Raw genomic sequence first — 23513 nt, 5'->3', positions numbered from 1 at the left:
TGGCTGGATCTTCCCAAGTGAATTGGATGTATCTGTCCAAAGTTGGTATGTTTGGTGAACGTTTCCAATTCCTGTGTTTTCAGCCAGAGCTTCCAGCCAGAGCTGAAGAATCTTCTTGGATGAGAAGTGAAATGTCTTCAAACAAAATCTAGAAAGTCCAGTTGCCTCTTCAAAAAGCACCTTTGGGACAACCATGACCTGGATGACTGAGAATCACCACCGACATTAGTGCAAATTTTGATTATGCAACCAATGAATTTTTTAAAAAAGAACAGAAATCTCTAACTTACATATTACAAGTATTCCCTTAGATCAGTGTTTCTCAACCTTGGCAACTTGAAGATGTCCGGACTTCAACTCCCAAAATTCCCCATTCACTGGCTGGGGAATTCTGGGAGTTGAAGTCCGGACATCTTCAAGTTGCCAAGGTTGAGAAACACTGCCTTAGATTTTATGATGTGATTATGTGTGTCAAACTAATAAAAGCACAAAAAGCTTTATAAAAAAGTCTGAAAGTTATTGAAAGCACCAGATATGGCACATCATGGAGAAAAACTATCTATGTGAGCTAATTATTTCAACTACCTGCTCATGTACTTCAACTATACTTTTGCAGAGAACTAGTCCTACCTCAGTTTCAGAGTAACTTTTCCTCATACTCTTCTAGAGGTATGTTACCTGATAGAAAAGAACCAGTTTGTATCTATTTACACAACTGAAACCTGACAAACAATAGCAACAGGTTTTACTGCACCTGGTGGGGCTGAAGAAAGAAGAATCACTAAGGCACAGAAAAGTAAAGGATGGGAGATACTACAGGTGGGCCCTCAACTTATGCTCACAATTGAGCCCAAAGTTTCTGTTGCTAAGTGGGACATTTGTTAAGTGAATTTTACCCCGTTTATATATTAACATTTATTGCCACAGTTGTTAAATGAAATCACTGCAGTTGTCAAGTTAGTAACATGGCTGTTAGGTAAACCTGGTCCCCCATGGACTTCGCTTGCCAGAGGTTGCAAGTGATCACGTGATCCAGTGGCGGGTTTCAAAAAAATTTTGAACCTACTCTGTGGGTGTGGCCTCCTTTGTGGGAGTGGCTTGCCGGCCATGTGACCTGGTGGGAGTGGCTTGCTGGCCATGTCTTTCTTTCTTTCTTTCTTTCTCTCTCTCTCTCTCCCTCTCTCTCTCTTTCCTTCCTTTTGTCTCTCTGTCCCTTTTTCCCCATCTCTCTGTCCCCATCTCTCTCTTACTTTTTCTTTCTTTTTTCTTTCTTTCTTTCTTTTCTTTCTCTTTCTCTCTCTGTGTGAGTCTGTCTGTGTTTGTGTGTTGTGTGTGTGTGTGTGTCAGTGGTGGGTTTCCAAAATTTTTGGAACCTCTTCTGTAGGTGTGGCCTGCTTTCCGGGTCCACTGGTGGAACCTCTTCTAACCGGTTGGGTAGATTTGACGAACCGGTTCTACCAAACTGGTGTGAACTGGTAGGAACCCACGTCTGACGTATCCGAGGACCATCATTATAAATATGAACCTGTTGCCAAATATCTGAAATTTGATCACGTGGGGATGGTCCAATCGTAAATGTGAAAAACGTCCATAAGTCACTTTTTTCAGTGCCACTGTAACTTTAAGCAGTCATTAAACAGTCACTAAGTTGAGGTCTACCTATGTAAGAGACTACTAGTATGATTGGAACCCAGGATAGGAAAAAGATGTGCCAACTTTGTTGACACACTGAACATTTTGCATTCCACATTGCATATTAAAAAGTTGACTTCTCTAAATGTAAACAGGGCAGCAACCAGCTGATCCTGTTGGATCTGAAAACCCTAAGTGAGGAGCTTGCTTGAAAAGGAAACAGCAGGGAATTCCATGGCTGCAAGTTAGACTGGAAAATCAGGAAAATATCCCAGGATACAATGGCAAACCACTTTCACATTCCTGCCCAAACTCTGACATGGATATCTCCAATATTACATCAATGGTCAAGCTCAACTCACAGGATCATTTACCTTTTTGTGTCTCACCAAGACTAAAAATAATTTTAAAAACTGCCTGTACAAGGAAACTGTTGTGGCCCGGCAGGAGCTGTTAGAGCTGTCGCCAGACTCCGACAGCAAGGGGGCTTATGAGTCGGCCTTGGAGGAGGTGGAAAACCCCTGAACAGGGTGCCGACTCTGAGCAGGGCGAGGAGAGACTGGTTGGCCACCAGGTGGCAGCGGAGCCTTGGATCAGAGGGAGTGTTCAGGGAAACACTCGTGAGTTGTTGCAGGATGCACCCCATCGAAGGGTTACTCGACGGAAGGAACAACTGAGTACTTACAGGAGATGATTGCGAGCAGCTGTTGCTCATTGGGATCCTCTCCTGAGTATAAAGGGAACTGTTTGTGCCAAGCCCTGGTTGCAGAAGTCAACGTTCTCGTTCTTGTTCTCGTTTACAAACCGAGAGAAGCCAACTTGGATAAGTGGCTTGATCAGAGAAGCCGGATTGCAGTGCTGTGTGAGTGTTTTAGGACTTTTTGCCAGAGCTATTATCTTTGTTTATTTGGGCTTGCAGCCAACAAGATCCTGGACTGATTAAAACATTCTTTTGTACGTCTGTGTTGGCTTTCGTTCCTGGACGGAGAAGGGATGGGGGTCAGAACAGAAACTATTTCACATAAAAGTCAACATCCCAAAACAAGCTACTTTTTTAGACTTTATGAGGGCAAGAAAAAGTACAGATAGTCCTTGATTAATGACTTGCTTAATGACAGCACTGAGCAAGGAGGCTGACAACTGGTCCTCAAAGTTGCCACCATCACTTGTGGGATCGCAATTCAGGGACTTGGCAACCAGATTGCAATTACAATGGTTGTAGCATCCCACAGTCAAATAATCACCAATTACACGTTTATTGTTTTTACATTGTTTGCTGTACATTGCCTGGTGTCACTCCTTGTGAGATGGACAGCTATATAAATTCAGTAAATGAATGAATGTGGGTGTGGCCTTCCCTGCCACTTCTGACAAGCAGTGTCAATGGGGAAGCTGGCAAGAGATAAGTGACAATCACATGATGTCACACTTAAGAACACAGTGACCTCAGAGGGCAGGTGGGCAGCATAAAACTTTAATGAGCAAACAAACTATATGTGGTATGCTTAATGACGGGAATGGCTGAAACTGCTGTTGTAAGTCAGTGCGGGCATGTAGTCATATGACATCATGCTCTATGACTGGGTTGCTTAGAGATGGAATTCCCAGTCCCAATTGCCTGAGGACTATCTGCATGGATTGTAATCCTTTCCGTGTCATTTGTGATCTTAGCCAAAGTAATCCACAGCATAGATAGGAAAAAGGCAAATTAAAAATCGGAAATAAAAGGTGAAGGAAAGCACACACACACCCAATATTCTGTCATACGCCACCTCCATCTCTAAGCTGCGTAATAAAACTAGGAAATACTGTACGCCACTAATTAAAGGAGAAGCAAAAGAGAGCATGCAGATAATTGTGATCCATTTCTCACTTTCAGAAAGAGAACAGTATCAGCTTCAGAGCAATGAAGAGCAAAGCAGACATTGGTTATGACTAAATCCAAATAAGTGCTTAGAATCTTTGCTTTTAGGAGAGAGAAATTTAACACCACCATGAATTTCACAGCCATTAACCTAATCTGAAAGAAGTAAATATAATTTTAGTGTAACAAAACTTAATAGCTGAAGCCTTTTACAGAAATAGGGAAGCTGGCTTCCTATCTTCTTAGCAAGTTTCCAGAGCACTCGAAAAACTTAAATATATTTGGATGTTTGTAGAATAGTAAGCACTTGTTAAGATCAGCAATGGTCAGCACTTCTGCTTCTTGTGTATTACATCTCTACATTTAGTCAGAGTAAGAAACTGCATTGTCAAGGAAAAATCTGGCCTTTCTAGCCTGCCTCAACTTCTGAGCACCAATATATCAAAATTTCAAGCCATACTAGCAATTTCTTTTATTAACTATGTAAACTTAATGTAAGGACTTAACTTAGACAGATTTCGGAACAACTGCAGTGGATTATTTATAAAATTGTTTAACACCATAAAACATGGTAACGTTTTCAAAAAAGGGACAGACAGATCTAGGACTTTACAATAACTCCCATCTACTGTCAGTTTGCACTCGAGGTATATCGTGTGTGTGTGTGTATGTGTGTGTGTGTGTGTGTGTGTGTGTAAAAATAGTGCCATTAAGATAAGGGGTGAAAACTACTTACCTTTGCTACCGGTTCACAAATGTGAGCGCACGCGCCAATTCCGCACATGCGCAGAACCTTCCATGCATGCACAGAGCGTCAAAACGGATGTCATGATGTCCGGGCGGAGCCTGCTACCGAGCATGCCTGGAAGGTAAGTAGAACAGCGGGGGGGGAGGGGGGACCGCTGTGCCACATGATTTAGATTAGTATATTATATAAATCGTGGGTCACAGCTGATCGCCAGAAATACCAGTTCACCCGTACCGGTAGCATTTGTTTTTACTACCGGTTCAGGTGAACCGGTGCGGACTGTAGTATTTCACCCATGATTAAGATGTAAAATAATCTTTACTGAATTTATTCTCCACAAACTAGTCATTTATCTTTAAATCATCTTACATGCTGCCATTTTAAGGCAGCCATGCATTCAAACCATACATTGGACCTCCCAGAAACCAAATCCATAGCAGTAACCTAAAACAACATCAATGTATTTTCAAAAGCTGGATCATATTAAAAGATCTTCATCTAATCTCGGGGACACACACACAAACACACACAAACACACAGAGAAAGTGGTTTCAGCAAGCATCTCAAGTAAAGATATTTCCAGAGACTTTTCCAATACATGGTGGAAGGCAGAAACCCATTTTTAACTAGTTGATTAACATATTTGGAGAGAAATCATACGACGAACAACTAAGGGAATGGGTATGTTTAGTCTATTAAAGAGAAGGACCAGGAGAGACATAAGTTTTCCAGTCTTCAATTACGCTAAAGCACATAAGGGCAGGTCAAGAAGTAACAGATGGAATATATTAAAGAGAGGTCCAACTTAGAATTAAGGAAAAATTTCCTGATAGTGAGAACAATTCCAGAAGTTGTAGATGCTCCATCACTGAAGGTTTTCAAGAAAAGATTGGACAGCCATTTGTTCGGGATCGTATAAGAACTCCTGCCTTAGGGAGTGGGTTGGGCTAGAAGACCTCCAAGATCCCTTCCAGCCCATATGATTCTATGATTATATGACTTCTGTTGCCCTAAGAACATAAGCATTCTTTTCCTTAATCTTGATCATTCTTGACTTCTGAGTTAACTGATTTTGCTGCTTTCTGCAATAGAACCTACTAAAACTCAACATACTTGGTACAACTAATTTTTGTTTCCCCCTCATGTCCCTATGATTGTATCACCAGAATTCAAATGACAATGCTGCAAGTTAATTTAATTATATCATTATATCTCCTATCTACCGTCAGTTTGCACTCAAGAGGTGTAGTGCGTGTGGCATACAGGTAGTCCTCAATTTACAACCATATCTTTAGCGAACGCAGGAACAAAGCCAATTAGAGCCAATTGAAAGAGTGATCTAAACCTAACTAGGAACTAATTTCTAAATATCCTTTGGAGGAGAATTATAAAATACGTCCAGTCCTGATCGGACTGAGTCTAAAACTGGGAGGAGTCACCAGTGGTACCAGTGATGTCACAGCTGTAGACTCAGTCTTATTGGTCAGCGGAGAGAGACAACCCATCCTGGCTGCTGTCTCCACCAACTGGGGAGAAGGTGGGGGGGACTTATTTGATTAACGATTGCATGATTCACTTAACAACTGCAATGATTTGCTTAAACACCATAGCAAAAAAAAAAAAAAAGATCATAAAATCAGGTGCTTAGGAACAGAAATCTGAGCCTGAATTGCAATCATAAATTGGGGGCTACATATAACACTCAAAGGATTTCACACGCTAAATGAGACTTACAGAAGATTTAGACCACAAAGTGAAAGCATCAGATCTTACAGGAGGCAGTTTAATTGAATGAATGAAAAGGTGGAAAAAGGATGTCTTGCAGAAAAGGCACACGACTCCAATATGTAACGGAAAGCAACAAAATAATGTTGAAGATTAACATTAATCTTGTACTTCAAAGATTAGTAAGAAAATGCTTTCTGTAGATTCCTTTCAGAGCCTTTAGAAAGCCCTTCACAAGTCAGCAAAATATGCCCCCGTGTTGCTTGTTGGCATTCTAAATATAATGCAATCACAGAATGTAAAGGGGGGGAGGAAGAGAATTTTGGAGATCATTTAATCCAACTCCCTGCCCAGTGCAGGAATCTGCAGATGGTCATCTATACAGTAGTCTTTATTTAAACACCTTCAAAGAAAAACATCCACCAACTCACAGGATAGTTTCTACTATATTGAACAACTCTTATTTTAGGTGTCAAGAAAAATTCTAGTTCTTTGTAATTTATAAACTGAATAAATCTATTCTGCATTTAACATCGACAATAAACATTTGAAGATTGCTATTGTATGTCATATACAGAGCTGTACCCCAGTACTAAAACTAACAAAGATTTGAAAATGACATACAAACACAGACATATCCACAGCTTTTGATAAGAGGAGCTAGTGACTTAATAAGGCATCCTATGGAATGTATTTTTTGCATAAAGCTATTTCCCATTCTGTTTTTATGCCTTGTGCCTAATTAATATTTGATATGCAATGTCAAACTGTAAAAACCTGAAGACTCATTACTGAATGGGGAAAAATATATAAATATCCTCAAACAGAAACAGTATAATCTATATTTAGTTAATGACCATACTATAAAATGTATTAATAGTAACTTTACTGAACTTTAATTTTTTTTAAAAAAAATTAAAAACATATATATGCACCAAGACACTTTTATTCTGAATGAGATCATATACTAATTAGAATGTCCAGAAATAAGCAGATCTCAAAGAACAAACTTTTCTTTCCTTCCTAGCATTTTCCTCAAAAGCATGGTCTGCTTTTTTTCAGAGAAATCAAGTGCTGATCCATTTGGTTGTGACAAAAATTGACCAACCACATTGTTGGCTAACGGTGACTGGCCCAAGTTTCCTAACTAGCTAAGGAAAATGATACTCAAGTCATAATTTTAAAAATAAGCTGAAAATTTCAGAGTTTAACATTGTAAATTACATGGATACAAGATATTTTAAGCAACTCAATTAATCTGTAGAAATAAAAACGTTTGTAATTCATATTGTCCAGAGGTGGGTTCCTACCAGTTCGCACCTATTCGGTAGAACCGGTTCGTCAAATCTACCGAACCGGTTAGAAGAGGTTCCACCAGTGGACCGGAAAGCAGGCCACACCTACAGAAGAGGTTCCAAACTTTTTTGAAACCCACCACTGGTCCTTGGATATGATTATTCTACACTATCATGCCCATATTTATAAAACTCAGTGCCTCTGTGAAAGGTAAGGATGACTACTGCGTTTGTGGTGCAATCAGAACATTGCGTGTGTTGAAGTTGTTTTAACGCAAACCAAAGATGCCTTTTAAAAAACAAGTTTACATCAAATTCTTATGCATGCCAGTGCTGTGTGTGAGGTAATTTAAGGTGGTTCTGACAAGTGTCATCGGCATCTTCATATCTGGTCATATGGGCGGCAAGCCACTCCCACCCGGTCACATGGGTGGCAAGCCACTCCCACAAAGGAGGCCACACCCACAGAGTAGGTTCGAACAATTTTTGAAACCCACCACTGATATTGTCCTAAAGGGATTACAGTAGTGCATCTCCTTTAAATTTGCCACTACATCTAGGTACATGACTCAGGAGAAACTAGCATGCATTCTTGAGCTTCTAAGCAATATACACAGATTTGACATGCATTTATATAATTTTATATTTTCCACATAGCATGTACATGCATGTCAGGTAAAGTGTTTAAACATTAGAAAATGTAAACACATCTAGCCAAACAAATTTGGAAATAGATTTATTAGTTTTTTCTACTTAAATTCTTAAAAATACAGGTTGTCCTTGACTTACGACCACAATTGACTCCAGAATTTATGTTGCTAGGTGAAAAATTTGTTAGGTGAGTTTTGTCCCATTTTATGACTTTTCCTGCCACATTTGTTAAGTAAATCTCTATAGTTATTAAATTAATATCATGGTTGTTAAGTGAATCTGGCTTCCCCATTGACTTTGCTTCTCAGAAGGTCGCAAAAGATACTCATATGACCCTGGAACACTGCCGCCATCATAAATATGAACCGGTTGTCAAACACCGGAATGTAAATCATCCGACTATGGGGATGCTGCAACCGTCATAAGTGTGAAAAGTGGCCATAAGTCTCTTTTTCAGGGCCATTGTAACTTTGAACAATCACTAAACAAGCTGTTGTGAGTCACTACAGAACTATCTGTAATGAGGATTCCCTCAAGCTAAACTAAACCCTTAATATGACTTCATAGATGCATCTATGCAATTTTCCTTGAAATAGCATAGAAATGATTTTATTTTTTATTTTTTTTACACACAAACAAAATTTAGACGTATACCACATTTATACAATACAATACGAACAGGAACTTCCTGTTCTTTATAATAGCAATCATCAATCGATACTGCTCACCTTATATTATTTCCCCTTCTATTGTATTTCATTTGGATTTCACCATTCTTAACCCTCTTATTTTACTCATAGCTATTATTTTTTGAGTTTTGTTATATTCCTTCATTGATTTTTGTTTCTTTCCTCCATCCACCTATACCATTTATCCCATACCTGGTAGAATTCTGATTCTTCTTTTCCCTGGATTTCTTTAGTTAGTTTGTCCACTTCGGCACAGTCCATAACCTTTCTTATTATTTCATCTTCGCTTGGAATTAATTTGTTTTTCCATTAGCATAGAAATGATTTTAATTAATTTCTGCATTTTTTTTCTAATGCCGGTCTATCGCCAGCCTTTAGATTTCTTAGTAACGTCCTACCTACTACAATCTCAGTCCAACCGTGTTTACTTTTTCAGATTAACCGCTATCAACTAGGTACTACAATCTACATAGTTCCCAAGTTCTTAATTGTGCTTTATTTTTCTGCTCTTGGAAATTAATCTCTTCACTTTCAAGGGAAATACTGAAGGTTAAATGTTAATTCAATTACTTCATTTTGTTAAAATTAAGCACTATTCTTGTCCTAATATCAGAGTCCTGACAAAGATTCTGACATTTTCATTTCATCCTATTAAAAGCCTATGATTTGAACAAAACTGCCTAAAACATATGGCAAACATATATAAAAATCAAAACGTATGACAATCTACTCATATGTCTTTCTTCCAAATAGAAACAGTTTTTAAAATAATTTAAAAATATTAAAAAGGAAAAAAATATAATTATTTGCACAAATTTGTAACCCATGTTTCTACTAATCTATGGTTTCGGTGAGGTCTATTCTTCTATGTTCCTTCAACTGTCATTTGAAGTAAAATTAATTCCTAATTGTAAAAACTTAATATAAGCCTATTAAATATGTGTAGAAGACACAACAATTCAATCTGTAAGATATCTAAGGTACACTATGTTTTATATCAATGCATGCATTTCACTTTCATTTACAATCATTTTTAGGACTTTCTCTACTCTGATTTAAACTCCAGACATAAAATGTACTCTAGAAGTTATCTAAAAGCAAAGACAGAATTAAATAAACCCTTAATTAAAATGACTATCTTAATGACAAATGAGAATATGCGAGAAATAAGCCTTCTCTTAATCAAATTAACTTCTCTCCTTTCAACTCTACAGTATTAAATTAAAAATGAAAAAGTGGATTAGTTACAAATCTCCTAATGCTATTAATTCCGTCTACCCTAGATCTAGAGTGTTACCTTATTCAAGGTCAGCTTTTCTTCCCCGCTTTCTTCACAATAGTCGTAAACAAAATAAAGTCACACCCTTGTCCTGATGATACTCGGGCGGGGGGGGGGGGCAAGTACCTACAATTTGCAGTTCTTTGCCACATCCTCTAGGAACAACAAATTTTAACAAAAAACCAATTCATTCTCCTTAAGAGAGTAACGTGGTGAGAAAATACCTATATCATGACTCATTTTGCCCCCCCCCCTACAGAAGTACTAAGTGGATTCCATAATAGGAATCCAACTATGGCTTAGCATGGAATATGAATCAGTTTTCAGCTAGATTGATGAGGAATTTAAAAAATGGACAGAGCAGAGACGGAACAAGGCATAAGAATAAAATTCAAAAGAATTTCAAGTAGAAGAAAGGAACCAAAGTTGAATTTCTAGAGCAGAAAACTGTAGATTTTAAAAATGGCATGAAGTAGAATAAGAAACAGGGGGAACTAATATCTATTTTCATGTGCAGAAAAATAATTGACATAAAAAATCTTTAAATATTAAAAAGTTCATTAATATTCTGTGCAATTAATATAATTAAGTCAGAATAATTTGAGCTGCATCTGTTTTGTCAGTATAAAATGTAATCTGGTTTCATTTATTTTGACATGCCACCTATGTTTTTCTGAAGGGAATTTTCAGGAAGAATTTAGACCTTCCACAAGCAAACTAAAGTTCCTGGAAAGCTGTCCTTGGATAACTTACATCATGCCAAGGATAACAGCTGACTTAGCTACTTTTTTCTTGCAGAGAATATGTTTTGCAGAAAGGAAGCTTAATCACTAATTCATCCTCTTTCTTATGCAACTTCCTTGTGATAAATTAAGAAATCATTTTTTTCCAAGCAGAATACTAGCAGATATATATGTTTGACATCTAAAACTATTTTGATAGAAAAAATGCCTGTCTAAAACTAGAGCCGTATAGATTAAAATCAGTACTCAACTATAAAAAATTACTAAATGACTTTGGGGCAATCCGTCAGTATAACCTTCCAAAGTTATTAAGAGAACAAAGGTGAATAGGAAAATAATGTTTACACTGCCTTGAGCTTTGGGGGATAATGTCATGGAACAAATATAATTAACACTAATGATTGCAATGGCTTAGATTAGGGAGGAGGATCTTTTCCTTAAAACTGTCTCAATAAAAATATTCAAAAATCTTATGAAGGACCACCTTATTAAAGAAGAAATTGGTGTAAGTTACTATCTCTCAGACAGCAATTTGCATTTCAATTTAATAGACATCAGAGCCCAATGAAAGCAAGGCCAGCACAAGATCGCCTTCTCTTTCTGAGACAATTCAAAATAAAATAAATCGGTTAAATAATTCTTTTAGGCAAGTTTTGAACCTATTAACGGGCTTCTTTTAGTTATTCAGTTTACAGGCTGTATATAAAGTTGGGTTTGGTAACCTTCAGTATTGTGGATTTTTTTAATTATAAAACCCAATCATTTACCAAGTTGCAGGCTTAGAATATTTGCCCTTGTTAAAGAACTGCGATTCCAGTATCTTTTATCATTATAACCATTTAGAGACACAGGAAAATACAGTTATGTCTGATGATGGGTAGAAGGTCTAGCCCACATTACTTTCTCCCAATTTCACAATGTATTAAACAAAGAAAAGTCAAAAGACCAGTTTTTTTTTTAACACAACAGCAGCTCACTCACCTTCAACTCCTGATCAGACCAGTAACCCACCCCTTATCCAGGCATCTTCCTCCTATCTCAACTACCTTGTTCTAATAGAGAGAATTAAGGGATTATTTTATATATGCTGAAGTCAAGGATGCGATATGACCTGCAGCATAGATAGAAGCATCGGATCAAAAATCCTCCAAAAGAAACCTTATGGGGAAGAAGCTGGGGGGGGCAAAACAAACAAACAAAAAAGAAAATAATGGGAGGGGCCCACTAAAGAAATAATCATTTGTAGAAAAAGTAAGATGAATAGAGATGGAGATGGGACCATCACAACCCTAGTTTAAACCAGTGTTTCTCAACCTTGGCAACTTGAAGATGTCCGGACTTCAACTCCCAGAATTCCCCAGCCAGCGAAGTCCGGACATCTTCAAGTTGCCAAGGTTGAGAAACATTGGTTTAAACAGCCCCTTCTAGTTAAAGGGGCATGCGTAAGTGCGCCAGCATGCCTAATGTCCCTGTCCTACTGTCCCCATTTATTTGGATTGGATTTATTACATTTATATGCTGTCCTTTTCCCCGAAGGGGATTCAGGGCGGCTCACAATTCAATCAGGGAAGGGGGTACAGACAGAGTTAGAGTTAGAGTAATTTATTTATATGCTGCCCTTTTCCCTGGGGGGACTCAGGGCGGCTTACAACTCGAAAAGGGAGGGAAACAAACAATTGACACATAAGACAATACATCATTAAAAGCACGACATTCATACTATTATTCGGGTGGGTTACAGTCTTTAATCCCAGGCCTGACGGGATAGCCAGTTTTTAAGGGCTGTGCGGAAGGTCTGGAGGGTGGTGAGGAAGGTCTGGAGGGTGGTGAGGGTACGAATCTCCACGGGGAGATCTCGTTCCATAGGGTCGGAGCTGCCACCGAGAAGGCTCTCCTCCGCGTAGTTGCCAGTCGACATTGACCGGCAGATGGGACTCGGAGGAGGCCTAATCTATGGGATCTAATTGGTCGGGTGGAGGTAATTGGGGGATAAAAAGACGAGACATAACAATACAAAATTTAAAAACACACAACCACCACACCATTCGAGAAGGGGGGCAAAAACTCTTTAGCCCCAGGCTAGAGAGTTTTTGTACCCATTTCCCATGTTCTTATTCCTGTTTATTCTAATTCCTGTTATCTTGTACATGAGTGACAAATTAAATAAATATGAGAGCTCACACAGAAAAGCAATTAATAAAATGGACCGGGTGGGATCTCAAGAGGAACTCTTGCCATAAGACATTTCCCAGGAAAAGCTGGGCAAGGGGCGCGGAGAGAGGTGGCGCAGTGGTTAAATGCAGCACTGCAGGCTACTTCAGCTGACTACAGTTCTGCAGTTCGGCTGTTCAAATCTCACCGGCTCAGGGTTGACTCAGCCTTCCATCCTTCCGAGGTGGGTGAAATGAGGACCCAAATTGTTGTTGGGGGCAATTTGCTGACTCTGTAAACCGCTTAGAGAGGGCTGAAAGCCCTATGAAGCGGTATATAAGTCTAACTGCTAACTGCTATTGCGGGGAAAAAACTTTTTTGGGCACTCAAGACTTCCTGGGAGTTTGGCCCAAGCTTTTCTTTTTATCCGCGCTCCCTGCGGGGAACAAAGGGATGCGAGATCACAAACGTGGGGAACCCCACCGCCGATGCCCTAAGGCAGTGGTCTCCAACCTTGGCAACTTTTAAGACTTGTGGACTTCAACTCCCAGAGTTCCTCAGCCAGCTTTGCTGGCTGAGGAACTCTGGGAGTTGAAGTCCACAAGTCTTAAAAGTTGCCAAGGTTGGAGACCACTGCCCTAAGGCATCCCGGCTCCCTCCACCACCCCCAGAGAGGGGGAAATCCGGTGGGTCGTGGGCGAGAAGGCAGAGGAGGTGGAAATCCCTTGGAGAGCGACGCCAGCATAAACCTATAGGGCAAGGAACTAATACAGGCAGAGCAACTCTACTCCAAGGTTTCTACATGCCACAATTCGTGCTCAAAGGACGCCCAAGCAAGAGACTTTCCCCCCACCCCCAAGGCCAGAAACAGGCCCAAGAACGTGGAGAGAAGCTGGGAAGGTCCTTAGGAGAGGGTCTCCCACCCACCCACGACCAACGCGGTGGGTGGGAGACCCTCTCCCAACGCCGGAGAGGTCTCCCCCCACTCCCTCCCTCGCTTTTCCCTGCCTCCTTCGGCAGAAAAGGCTCCCTTGGGAGTGGAAGGCTAAGAAGGAAAGGCGCCCCCCCCCCCCACGCTCACCTTGGAAGCCTTGGCCGGGGAGGCGAGGCGTTGCGTGCATCGGGGTCCCCCCTGCAGCCCGGCCCGGAGCCGCCGCCGCTGCTTGCAGCTCTGCCCCTTCTTGTCGGTCAGGCCTTTCTCCGCTCGGACGGCGTCCCGCCTTTCCACTCCTTCTCTCTCTCCCTTCCTTCCTTCCTTCCCTTCCCTCCCCGCCCCCGCTCCTTTCCCTAGACCCCGCGAGCCGCTGCGCTCTCCAGAAACGGGGCCATGTCCCTTGGCGGGGAGAATGTGTGTGTGTTTGCGTGTCTCTATGCGTGTGTCTAAGTGTGTTACACGCGCGCGCAGGCGCAATCCCGGTGTGCAAGGCCAGCGTCTGCCGCCGGGAGGACAACCCCCCCCCCCAACCTCTCAAATCTGCACCGCTGACAAAATAAAGCCCGATGATGAATGGGGGGGACGCGGGGATAAAGGGGAGGGGGCGAGAGAGACGCGGAGCCGCAGGCACAGGCCTAAAGGGTGCAAGCCGGAGCGCCCGTGCCTGAATTGCACGTGTGAATTGCTTGCAGACGATCCTTAAAAGGGAACAACGAGCCCCCGTCTGGGACGGCGAGGTCGGCTTCGTTAGAAACCTGCGAGTTGCCGCCTGGCTGCCTTAAAAAGAATCCGGCGCCAGCTACAGAAGATCGGGTCAAAATAAGGAAAGGAGTCCTTTTTTAAAAAATAAAATAAAATAAAATTTAGCTGAAGAACTAATCCAAAAGCGTCGGGTTTCATTGAGGTTGAGCGTGGGAACCCGAGGATTGGGATTTTGATCGTAACGTTCGGGTGAAAAACTAACTCTGCGATTGCCTTTTTCTAGCTAAACATTGTCAGCAGTAATTTCGCTGTTATTATACTATTTTAATGTTTTTTTTAATTTAAAAAGTGTATTAAATTTTTAATAAAAATTAAAAAAATACTTTTATTAAGTTGTTATTTTTAATTAAATTATTCTAATAAATTATTTTATTAAAATCACTTTATTATTGTTGTTGTTGTTGTTGTTGTCATCATCATCATCATCATCATCATCGGTCTCTCAATAGCATCTGCTCTACCCTAGTTTGTAGATAGCCTACAAGAGACAGCCTCATTTCCCATGCAGAGAAAACTGCCCATGACTTCCCTCTACTGTTAAAAACTAGCAAGGAGGAAAAAAAAAGTCTTGTCGTCACAACACTGCTATGATTGGTAATGATGGTTAGATCTATGGTTTAGCACAGGGGTAGTCAACCTTTTTATACCTACCGCCAGAGGTGGGTTCCTATCAGTTTGCACCTATTCGGTAGAACCGGTTCGTCAAATCTACTGAACCGGTTAGAAGAGGTTCCACCAGTGGACCCGGAAAGCAGGCCACATCTACAGAAGAGGTTCCAAAAATTTTTGAAACCCACCACTGCCCCCCCACACACACACGCACACACGTACACAAAGAAAGAGAAAGAAAGGAAGAAATAAAGAAGAAAAGAAAGAAAAAGAGATGAAAGAAAAAAAGGAAAAAGGGACAGAGAGACAAAAGGAAGGAAAGAGAGAGAGAAAGAAAGAAAGAAAGAAAGAAAGAGAGAAAGAAAGAAAGAAAAAAAAATACATGGCCAGCAAGCCACTCCCACCAGGTCACATGGCCAGCAAGCCACTCCCACAAAGGAGGCCACACCCACAGATTAGGTTCGAAATTTTTTTGAAACCCACCACTGCCTACCGCCCACTTTTGTACCTCTCTTAGTAGTAAAATTTTCTAACTGCCCACCGGTTCCACAGTAATGGTGACTTATAAAGTAAGGAAGTAACTTTACTTTATAAAATTCATAAAGCAGAGTTGCAGCAAACCCCGACCGCCCACCATGAAAGCTGGAACGCCCACTAGTGGGCAGTAGGGACTAGGTTGACTACCACTAGTTTAGCCCGTAACGTCAGAATTCCCTCCTTTGGGGCTGGATGTTCCGCTGTGGGGCTGGCAGAGGGGGTAGGGAAAGAGGGAAGCCAGAAGATTAGGACCAACCCAAATAAGCGTGACCCGTCAAAACCGCGTTCCACAAAAGCGCGGTCGACGAAATCGCGTATGTGACGTCATCACAACGCGACGAAAAAGATCAAAAAATTGAAATAAAAATTACATTACAGCAAGCCGATTCACATAAAGGTAAGGGTTAGGTTAAGGGTTAGGGTTAGGGTTAGGTTAAGGGTTAGGGTTAGGTTTAGAGCGTTAGCATTACTTTTAGAGCGTTAGCATTACGTTTAGAGCGTTAGCATTACGTTTAGAGCGTTAGCATTACGTTTAGCGTTAGGTTAAGGGTTAGGTTTAGGGTTAGGTTAAGGGTTAGGTTTAGGGTTAGGTTTGGGGGGGTTAGGGTAAGGTTTTCGCTTTATTTTTACATTTTTCGATCTTTTTCGTCGCGCTGTGATGACGTCACATACGCGCTTTCGTCGACCGCGATTTTGTCGTCCACGGTTTGGTGGTGGAACCCAAATAAGAGCCTGGGGAAGGCTGTTGTGTAAACCCTACTCTTAACCGCTTCAGAACACAACTACTTATAGAACCTTACTCAACTGCATCCCCAAAGATAGCTGAAGGGCATGCAGAAGATTGCACAGGCCAGCTTTCCCGCACTCTATTATGCAACCACCCCCACTTATCAATTGCTGACCTTGATGCTTTTGAGATAATAAGGCTTCTCTGGAACAGTCTGAATTCTAAAGCAGCTCCAGGTGCTGCCAGATGTGGTGGGAGGGCCTGCTAGAAAAGAGGAAACTCGCTTGTCTGAAAATGTGTAGGATTCCCCTGCTCGAGTAGGTGGTTGGAACTAGAACTGTGATGGCAAACTTATGGCACGCATGCCACAGGTGGCACACGGAGCCATATTTAGTGGCAAGCCAGCTTTTAGCTCCGGCGCGCATGCCTGCTGATTTTTCGCCCTTCCAGAGGAGCAAGGGAGACTGTTTTCGCCCTCCACAGGCTTCAGGAAAGCCTCCGGAGGCTAGGGAGGGCGAAAAACAGTCCCAACGGGGAAATTGGAAATTCGTTCCTGATCTGGCCCCAGGCTCTTCACAGTGTAGCTACTAGCTATAGGAGGCTTCTTCCCCAGGTTGTGCATGGTGATGTCCTCATGAAACCTGGGGAAGGAAGCTTTACATGGTCAGCAACTGCCTCCTGAAGGGCCAGGCTACCCATTCTTTGTCTGCAGTGGGACCAAGAAGATGGCAATGGTCAACTAGGACAACAGAGCACAGACAGCAGGGACATTGGAGTGCCTGGGCAGCTTCAGGTAGGATATAGGCTGGGCTGGGCGGGGCCACCAGGGGCAGTGAATAGCCCGTTTGTGCCACACTGCTGAACCAAGCTGGAGCTGGACTTAATTCTGCGCTGCAGCCCCAGAAATATGATATGTCAAGAAGCCCCTATGTGCTTTTCAAGGCACTGCAGCCTTGTGCCATTCTGCCAGGGATTCCTGGGGCATAGCTGCTCTGCTGAGCTGGGGTGGCTGTGGCTTTGTGCTGTGATGAACTTGGGCTTCTAGCAGCCCTAGAGTCACAGCGAGGCAAGAAGCCACTAAACCAGTGCCCCCCAACCTTTTGCGCAGCAGGGACCAGTTCCGTGAAGAAAGTTTTTTTCCCGTGGACTGGAGGGGGCATGGTTTCGCATACTGCCTCCATCCCGCAGTTGGGGCTTCGCTTGTTTGCATCAGAGGTGGTTTGCTCCTGGTCCTCGTCCAGAATGCAGCCGCGCGAGCGATTGTGGGTGCACCTCGGTACACCCACGTTACACCTATCCTCCACGAGCTGCACTGGTTACCGATCAGTCTCCGGATACACTTCAAGGTGCTAGTCGTAACTTATAAAGCCCTTCATGGTATTGGATCTGGGTACTTGAGAGACCGCCTGCTGCCAATTACCTCCCACAGACCCATTAGATCTCACAGGGCTGGCCTCCTCCGGGTGCCATCTACCAGCCAATGCCATCTGGCTATTACCTGGGGGAGGGACTTCTCTGTGGCAGCTCCGGCCCTCTGGAATGAACTCCCCGCAGGGATTCGGGCCCTCACCTCTCTCCAGGCCTTCCGAAAAGCCGTCAAACCTGGCTTTGCCGGCAGGCCTGGGGGTGATGAGTTCCCTCTCCTCTCGACATGTATGGTTGTGCGACTGTTGCCTATTTTTATTATTTGTATTTCGTTTTTATGTTCCACTTTTCCCCCATTTGAATTGTTCGCCACCCTGAGTCCTCCCGGAGAAGGGCGGCTATTCTATTCGGATTGGTTTGGCTGAACCGGTAGAGGTAATTAGGCCTGGGTCGCTGAACTGGTAGTGACAGCTGGCTGGCCACACCCCTGAACCGGCCCGCTCCAACCCTCATGGCTAAATTACCCCTAGGTAAGAATTAAACAAAGATAGCTTACCCAATTGTTTAGTGTATCCACCCAGGAACTAAGTTGTTTATCCGGAGAAAATTTCTGCGGCTCCAGAATTTCGTAAGCATTTTATTCTGGGAATAAAATTTAACTTTGCCAGTTACCCACTTCCTTCTCCGAGTTAGGCATCTAGCAAATTTTTTTGCTGACTGTGGCACTAGATACAAAGGCAGACATGTTTGCAGCATAATAAAGAGGAAATAAGACCTTGAAAGCGGCAACTGGATAAACAAAGATCAGAAAAAAGTATAAATTGCCTGTTTTAACTGGGATTGTAGAACTCAGTTTTTAAATGATGCTGGAATTGATCCCGTTCTGACAATATTGCTGTCTTTTTAACCCTGATTGAAATATGTACCTTTCATTTTGTAAGATTGATTACATTTGTTTATGCAAAATTAGTCCTATAGAATATTTCTTTACATTGTTTATAGATAACATTTTTATATATAGAAACTGTAATTTTCACTGCATTAATTACAGGGTTAGTACTTCTGCGGTGGTTCTCAATGATATTTTTAAATGAACTACACAGCTTTTCAGACTGGTCTCATAACACCTGATTCACTTAATGACTGCAGTGGAAATTGTTTTAAATAGGACCTGATCATGTGATGACTTATTTGACAACTGTATCATTACCAATCGAAACTCCAGCCTCAATTATGGTCATAAATCAAAGACTACTATTAAATCCATGTTCATTCACCACCCATTCATTCTGGACTTTCTTGACAAATTTTACTATATAGATTTCTTAGGTACCGCATTTTCCCCAACAGATATGCTTTGCAACTGGATCTATTCTATCAACTCACATAATGTTTTTTATATAATGTTCTCCTGATATACTGTAACATAGTGTGGCTTTTTTTTCTTTCTTTTTTATATAAGAATTTTTAATTTTTGAATAAACACAGGGAAACAAAACGCAAAAAACACCACAAAACCATCTTCCATTACAAATTGTAGAAAGTGTGTCAATTGGTTACAAAAAGCTTCATTGCATCCCTTCCACAGTCATCACCTACAATTCATATCAAGTTACATATTTTAAATCAAATATATTTTTATATATTACTATCATCATACCTCAACCTTCATTTGACTATAATTGCTTTTACGTCCTTTTATATAAAATATTCCAAAATTTAAAGAAAAAACCACATAATGGCATTCCGTTAACTGTTTCCATTATCATCCGGTAACATTACGTCTTTATGACATGTTCTAAATAAAAAATTGATTATATTTAATAACAAAGCTTCTAGACCTCCATTCTTAATCACTGTTTACAATTTATATCCAATTTCCTTTTATCAAACCAGTACACATATATACATTATTTTTAACTAAATTTGACTTAATTTTTTATTATAAGCTTTCATACATAACATAATTTTTAAACTTCCTTTCATAGACACCATTTGCAATTTATATCAGATTTCCTCTTATCAAACCAATACATATGTATACATTATTATCATCATCAATTAATTATTTAACTATATCCATTATCACTTTATTTTTTACATAATGCTCTAAATTTAACTAAATTTGACTAATTTTTTAATATAAGCTTTCATATATCAACCTGTGTCTTTCCAGTAATAGTGCAGTCTTATGTCTTTTGCCATTTGTGAGATTAGTCTTCTGGTTGTTTCCTTAAAATGATTTGTATGGACTTCTCTTCGCAACTTGGTGTCTGTTGCATATCTTATATAATCTCGAAATCTTCCATCTGCTTCTTTAATCAACTTATTTTTGGTTATCAATAGTGCTTTTAACAAAATTTCTCTCTTTAGATCCATCAATTCTTCTCTTTTTTCTTCTTCTATACCTTGAAATCTGGGGTAGAGCTCCTGTCCGTCTATCTCCCCTTTCCATATTCCACTTTTTCCATTTCCAACCATGCTCAGTTCACTGTTAGTATCAACAATTATCTTGCCTCTTTGTTCATTTTTCCTTCAGTTTTTAGGACTCTAACCTCTACTTTTTCCATTTGATTAACATCTTCAATTTTTCCATCAAATTTTACTGTTTTATAATCTATGTTTTCCAATCTCTTCTCTGTTCTAATAATTTTTGAATTTCAAACATAATCTTTTGGAATATTAAGGTTTCTTTTTAATGCTGTGCCATTCTTCCAACTGGTAAACACTGCCACTCTAGCATTCAAAACTTTTTATTAGATTTGATGCAAGTTAATTTATAATCTTTCAAAACAAGGCTTTGTTTTCATTTCTCTCCAGCTGCCAATGAAGCTCCCAAAGAGCACCTGTATAAACAACCCATGCTCTTCTCCTTATCACTGTCTATAAACAAGCTGAAGAACCTTGAAGTGCAAAGTCAAAATGATCAAAGCGAAAAAAGAAGGGGCAATGTTCCCAGGACTCAAGCCTCCAGCCTCCAAGTGGCAGTGTTACTTCCTTTCCCTCTGATATTACAACCCTCTTTGTATTCCTTTTATATCTTCTTTATATTCCAGGCTTAAAAGAAACAAAATTCTTACGTGAAGCAAAATAGAAAAAAAAAAACCCATCCAAACCTGTATTATAAAAATAAGGAAAAAGATTTTAATCCATAGGTAAAAAAAAAAGTAGTAGTAGAAGAAAAACTAATCTGTTCACTTTAAAAAGTAGGAAATATTTGCAAAAATAAAAGAAATTTTTTAAAAAGATAACACACTGTTCAATGTAGCTTAATTTCGCTGCCTATTTTCTTCTGTTTTCAAATTTAATTTAGCTTTAATTTTTTGGGGGGGGCAGTCTCTTTTATAACAATAAGATTTCCTCACCAGATGGACACACTTTCTCTTTCCGCTTTCCTCCCGTTCTGGAGCTGTCCCAACTTCAGCAGCTTTTGGCTGCGCTTCTGTCGCCGGGAAGAAAAGATTCTCTTGGATCAATCAGGGACTTTGCGGTGTCCCTGAGATCAGCAAGACGTACTCTTCCCTGTCACTGTCTCTTCGGGACGGTTTAGGTCCAAAAGGACCATCCAGCAGCAACAGTATCGACTGTGATCTCGGAGCTCTGAGATCGCACATCGTGTCGTTGCGACGTCAGTGCCTGTCTCAACATAGTGTGGTTTTGATGTGGCGGTTTTGGTTTGTAAAGTGTGGTGTATGGCTTACAATGTTATAAAAATATAAACATGCTTTAGTTTTAATCTTAGACTACACTCCCGCATATTTTAAATCAAGATTGAACAGGCCATAACAGCCTGATTTGTAAGTACAGGTAATCCTCAATTTACAACCATTTCTTTATTGGCTGTTCAAAGTTACAACAACACTGAAAAAATTGGACTGATGACCAATTTTCACATTTACAGCTCTTGCACCATCCCCATGGGCAAATAATCAAAATGTGAGCGTTTGGCAACTGTTCTGTCCCCCCTTCACGGCTCTTAACAAATGCAGGCAGGCAGACTTAAAAGGAAGTCTTTTTATCAGTTCTCGGCTCAGACTGGCTTCGAGCCCAAAAATAACAGAAATACAGTCTCTTTCAAGCAGATAACAGAATACAAAACAACTCTTACAAGCAATGCACTTCTTCCAAAGTCTCCACGAATCAGGGTTACAGAAGTCAAACCACTTTTCCAAGTGTACAGCAAAGAAACCACAATCAAGGATCAAGGAACGCACGAAGGAACGTTGACTTCTGCGACTAGGGCGTGGCAGCATCCGTCCTTTTATCTCCAAACCTGCCTCTAACAAGCCCCAGCTGCATAATGAATCTTGTATCCCGCAATGACTCACAGCAGACATCTGCTGAGTCACAACAGCAACTGACATATATTTATGACTGTTGCATTGTCCTGGGGTCATGTGATCACCATTTGTAACCTTTCCAGCTGGCTTCCAACAAGCAAAGTCAATGAGGAAAGACAGATTTGCTTAACGACCGCATGATTCACTTAACAACTTCAATGATTTGCTCTGGCAACAAAAGTCACAAAATGGAGGCAAAACTCACTTAACAGATGCCTTGCTTAGCAACAGAAAACCTGGGCTCAACTGGGGTCGTAAACTGAGGATTACCTGTTTGACTAAACCACATTTTTGCTTAGGATAATCTATAAACAGAGCCTTTGTCAATTATTTCTTTAAAGACAAATGAATATGCTGCCAGTAGAAGCATTTCTGATGTCACTGGCAGTCATACTACAATTAAAGTGCATATTTGCTGTCTTGAAAATTTGTTTTAATCAGTTTTATGTATTACTATTTAACCTGAATATCGAGAAAAATTCAGTTTGAGATACAGAGCTGTATAACAAATTAAAAATTTAGCACCTTTATAGGCACCTCTGATGCGAACAAAGCAACGGTATATTGTACGCTTATTTCCCTTATTATAATTCTATTGAAGCCAAAATCATTTCTATTATTTAAAAATGCTCTAATAACACTATTTTATCACCAGGCAAGCAGCTGATCTTCAGTATGAATGATTTAGAGCCAGCTTGAGTGTCAGAAAGAGCAAGGGGGAGGAGGAGGAAGATATAAATGTTTTTATTATCTGTAAAGCAATACATAGCTTGATAACAAAACTATCATATATTTGTATAGCTTCCTATTATGAGAGTTCTTTTATTAACAGATGTTTGCCATGCAACATTTAGGACAGTGTTTCTCAACCTTGGCGACTTTAAGTCCTGTGGACTTCAACTCCCAGAATCCCCCAGCCAGCGAATGCCAGCGAATGCTGGCTGGGGGATTCTGGGAGTTGGAGTTCAGACATCTTCAAGTAGCCAAGGTTGAGAAACACTGTCTTAGAAGGTTAAGAACCGGTTCTCCCCGAATAGGTGCGAACTGGCTGAATCCCACCACTGGTTTGTAAGTACAGGTTGTTGGACATTCTTAACTCAGGAATTGTCTGTAATGCAACGTGTGATCTCAATGATATCGTTCAAATTTTGATTTGAATTGCAACTTTAGCAGAGTCTATATTTTGAACAAGAAATAGTATTTGAAAACTCCTGGAAAAAGAGAAGCTTCTGAAGTATTTCTAAACATCAAACATATAATGACTGCTTCCTATCTTGTAATTGGCATTGCAGGTAGTGCTCGACTTATTACAGAAATTGAGCCTGGAATTGAAATCATAACTTGTGCCAGTCATAAGGCAGATCACCATAGAACTGCACATGATTTGATTACCTTTTTGTGGTGATTGTTAAATGAACCTATTATACTCGATGGGCGGGGTTGTTTTGCCATAAACTGAAAG

At 40.6% G+C, this 23513-nt stretch overlaps 1 protein-coding gene across 2 annotated transcripts in view; it reads right to left on the bottom strand.

The window, feature by feature from the left end:
• The window catches only part of EVI5 (ecotropic viral integration site 5), a 78340-nt gene extending 64294 nt beyond the window's left edge, over nt 1-14046 (bottom strand). Inside the window, exon 1 of one of the 2 annotated variants that reach the window (XM_032217559.1) lies at nt 13859-14046. The gene's annotated coding sequence lies outside the window, so the exon portion shown is untranslated. The remainder of the gene's footprint in view (nt 1-13858) is intronic. The other variant, XM_032217558.1, reaches the window with a different exon arrangement.
• Nucleotides 14047-23513: the final 9467 nt, after the last annotated feature.

This window comes from Thamnophis elegans, chromosome 5, assembly GCF_009769535.1.
Source record: "Thamnophis elegans isolate rThaEle1 chromosome 5, rThaEle1.pri, whole genome shotgun sequence".
In the NCBI taxonomy this organism is placed as follows: Eukaryota; Metazoa; Chordata; class Lepidosauria; order Squamata; family Colubridae; genus Thamnophis; species Thamnophis elegans.
The sequence above is the reverse complement of the archived record's forward strand: the minus strand, read 5'-3'. Positions and strand labels throughout refer to the sequence as shown.